Raw genomic sequence first — 4,221 nt, forward strand, 5'->3', positions numbered from 1 at the left:
ACAAAATTTTTTATAGAAATACATTTTTCATAACATTTTTGAAAAAATTTTCTAAAGAAATAAAATTTTGGGAAAATTTTTTATGAAAATAATATTTTGACAAAATTTTCTATAGAAATAAAATTTTGACAAAATTTTCTATAGAAATAAAATTTTGACAAAATTTTCTATAGAATTAAAATTTTGACAAAATTTTTTATAGAAATAAAATTTTGACAAAATTTTCTATAGAAATAACATTTTCACAAAATTTTCTATAGACATAAAATTTCGACAAAATTTTCTATAGAAATACAATTTTGACAAAATTTTCTATGGAAATGAAACCTTGAAATAAAAGTTTGACAAAATTTTCTATAGAAATAAAATTTTGACAAAATTTTTTATAGAAATAAAATTTTGACATTTTGGGAAAATTTTCTATAGAAATACAATTTTGACAAAATTTTCTATGGAAATAAAATTTCATTATAGAAATAAAATTTTGAGAATTTTTTTTATGGAAATAACATTTTGACAAAATTTTCTATAGAAATAAAATTGTGAAACATTTTTCTTCAAAAATAAAATTTTTATAAATAAAAATTTGAGAAAAAAAAGAAATAAAATTTTGACAAAATTCTCTATAGAAATAAAATTTTTACAAAATTTTACTTCAATTTTAGTTCAATTCAAATTTAAAACAAGGATTAGAAACAATACCTATTTTTTGTGGAAGAAATCGGTTAACATTTAGATATAGCTTCCATAGTTTGCCCGATATTCACCAAGAGACCAGCGTTTAATGTTGATTTTCTTCAAAGTTTGCACAAGGAGAACAATTAATACTATCCTCAAGAGTGACAAATTTGACTCAAATCGCTTTTGATTTAGACACAGCTCCAATATCTTTCGCACGATTATCACTCTTATGGTCATTATGTTACCGCAATTTACGTGAAATTTTTCTGCCATAGAAGAATTTGCATTCTAGCCTTTACATGTCAAATATAAATGAAATCAGTTCACATTTAGATATAGCTCCCATATACAGGGTAGTTGATATACAACAAAGTAAATCCGTGTATTTGTTTTTTTTTTATTTAATTGTTCAAAGGCAAAAAATGTCCAAAATAATAAAAATTTTTACAAAATTGTCTATAGAAATCAAATTGTGAAAAAATTTTTCTTCAAAATAAAATTTTTATAATATTTTCTATAGAAATAAATTTTTGAGAAAATTTTCTAAAGAAATAAAATTTTGTGAAAATTTTCTATGGAAATAAATTTTTGACTTAATTTTCTATAGAAATAAAATTTTGACAAAATTTTCTATAGAAATAAAATTTTGACAAAATTTTCTATAGAAATAAATTTTTGACAAACTTTTCTATAGAAATAAAATTTTCACAAAATTTTCTATAGAAATAAAATTTTCACAAAATTTTCTACAGAAATAAATTTTTGACAAACTTTTCTATAGAAATAAAATTTTCACAAAATTTTCTATAGAAATAAAATGTTGACAAAATTTTTTATAGAAATAAAATTTTGACAAAATTTTCTATAGAAATAAAATTTTGACAAAATTTTCTATAGAAATAAACTTTTGACACAATTTACTATAGAAATACAATTTTGACAAAATTTTCTATAGAAATAAAAATTTAACAAAATTTTCTATAGAAATAAAATTTTGACAAAATTTTCTTTTTAAATACAATTTTGACAAAATTTTCTATAGAAATAAAATTTTGACAAAATTTTCTATAGAAATAAATTTTTAACAAAATTTTCTATAGAAATAAAATTTTCACAAAATTTTCTATAGAAATAAATTTTTGACAAACTTTTCTATAGAAATAAAATGTTCACAAAATTTTCTATAGAAATAAAATTTTCACAAAATTTTCTATAGAAATAAAATTTTGACAAAATTTTTATAGAAATAAAATTTTGACAAAATTTTCGGTAGAAATAAAATTCTGACAAAATTTTCTATAGAAATAAATTTTTGTATAAAAATACATTTTCGACTTAAATTTCTATAGAAATAAAATTTTTACAAAATTTTCTATAGAAATAACATTTTTAAATTTTAGACAAAATTTTCTATAGAAATAAAATTTTGACAACATTTTAGTTCAATTTCAATTTTAGTTCAATTCAAATTTAAAACAAGGATCAGAAACAATACCTATTTTTTGTGGAAGAAATTGGTTAACATTTAATATAGCTTCCATATTTTGCCCGATACTCACCAAGAGACCAGCGTTTAATGTTGATTTTCCTCAAATTTTGAACAAGGGGAGCAATTAATACTGTCCTCAAGTGTTACAAATTTGATTCAAATCGCTTTAGATTTAGACACAGCTCCAATATCTTTCGCACGATTATCACTCTTAGGTCATTATATTACTGCAATTTACGTGAAATTTTTCTGACTTAGAAGAATTTGCATTCTAGCCTTTACATGCCAAATACAGGAGTAGATTTTTTTCGTTATTTGTTATCCTCTAAAATGTGTCGAAAATCAGTTTTATATAGGCTTAATTCTCTCCCTTTCTCTAGTTTGAATTCTATAATTCAACTTACAAGTCCACTGTATACCAAGCCATAATCCAATGTTGTATTTTTGCTGTGCCTTTCTTGACGATCCAGCGTACACAGTTGTTTGTCGTTAACTAAAGGCTTGCGTCTACGGAGACACGCCTAACCGCAAGGCAACCGTTTTTCCTTCCATGCGCTTGGTAATCGGTCGTTTGTTTAACCGGCCTATTGTTGTTGTTGTTTGTGCCGTATTTCTTCTGTTGTTCCACTCATTGTTTGGGCCTGAAGTTAAGCTTTGTTTTAATAAATCTCTTGTTTAAGATTCAGAACACAATTCCTCATTCCTGAGTGTTGGCATTTTCTTTATTGCCCCTTTCCACACGGCTCAATGAATTTGCTTCTATGTTTGAGGCCTTGTTGTTTTATGTCTATCGATTTTGGCTTGTTCTCTTTTATTGCCTCAAACATTCTTGAATTATGTGCTCGTATATGACCTACAAGTGTTCCAAGTCAGGTCTCATTATCTCCAAAGAAAAGTGAATAATTTGAAATAGATTTCGTCGTGATACAACTCAGTTGAATGATTAACTCGGCGCTGACTTCATAAACATGACTTCATAAGTTGGATTTTTTTGGGTGTAATATCTGCAATACATTTTTAAAATAAGGTTAATAGAATTCATGGAAAAGTTGGATACTTAGTTAAAATGCCCAATAAAATTCTAAAACGTAGAAGTTTACGTAACATAAATTAGTCTATTTTCCTTATAATCCAAGAAGACCACGGGAACTGTTTAACGTAGCACTACTCACAGGAAAGGGGGTCGCGGCTGGGCACCTAGAGTTCTGCGTCCAAAACTAAAACCCGTAAGATTATCTATGTAGGGTTTAATTCCGAGGTATCTTGAATAATCACCAAGGGACATGTCAATACCCATGAAGAGATACCCAGCAAAAAAAGAGCTTCCAGTAGTTATGATCCCCAATTTGTGATTAGTGCAAACTTGGATCATCTCTAATGAATTTTACATGGGCTTTTCATAGGACGGAATTAGCAGTTGTGCCTTGGAAGTTCATTTGGATGCAGAAATTTTAAAAAACTTAAAAACAATTTTTTTTCACTTTTTATTTTTATACCCTCCATCATAGGATGGGGGTATATTAACTTTGTCATTCCGTTTGTAACACATCGAAATATTGCTCTAAGACCCCATAAAGTATATATATTCTGGGTCGTGGTGAAATTCTGAGTCGATCTAAGCATGTCCGTCCGTCCGTCCGTCTGTTGAAATCACGCTAACTTCCGAACGAAACAAGCTATCGACTTGAAACTTGGCACAAGTAGTTGTTATCGATGTAGGTCGGATGGTATTGAAAATGGGCCATATCGGTCCACTTTTACGTATAGCCCCCATATAAAGGGACCCTCAGATTTGGCTTGTGGAGCCTCTAACAGAAGCATATTTCATCCGATCCGGCTGAAATTTGGTACATGGTGTTGGTATATGGCCTCTAACAACCATGAAAAATTTGGTCCACATCGGTCCATAATTATATATAGCCCCCATATAAACCGATCCCCAGATTTGGCTTGCGGAGCCTAAAAGAGAAGCAAATTTCATCCGATCTAGCTGAAATTTGGTACATGGTGTTAGTATATGGTCTCTAACAACCACGCAAAAATTGGTCCAC

The sequence above is a fragment of the Haematobia irritans genome, chromosome 4 (assembly GCF_050003625.1).
Source record: "Haematobia irritans isolate KBUSLIRL chromosome 4, ASM5000362v1, whole genome shotgun sequence".
NCBI lineage: Eukaryota > Metazoa > Arthropoda > Insecta > Diptera > Muscidae > Haematobia > Haematobia irritans.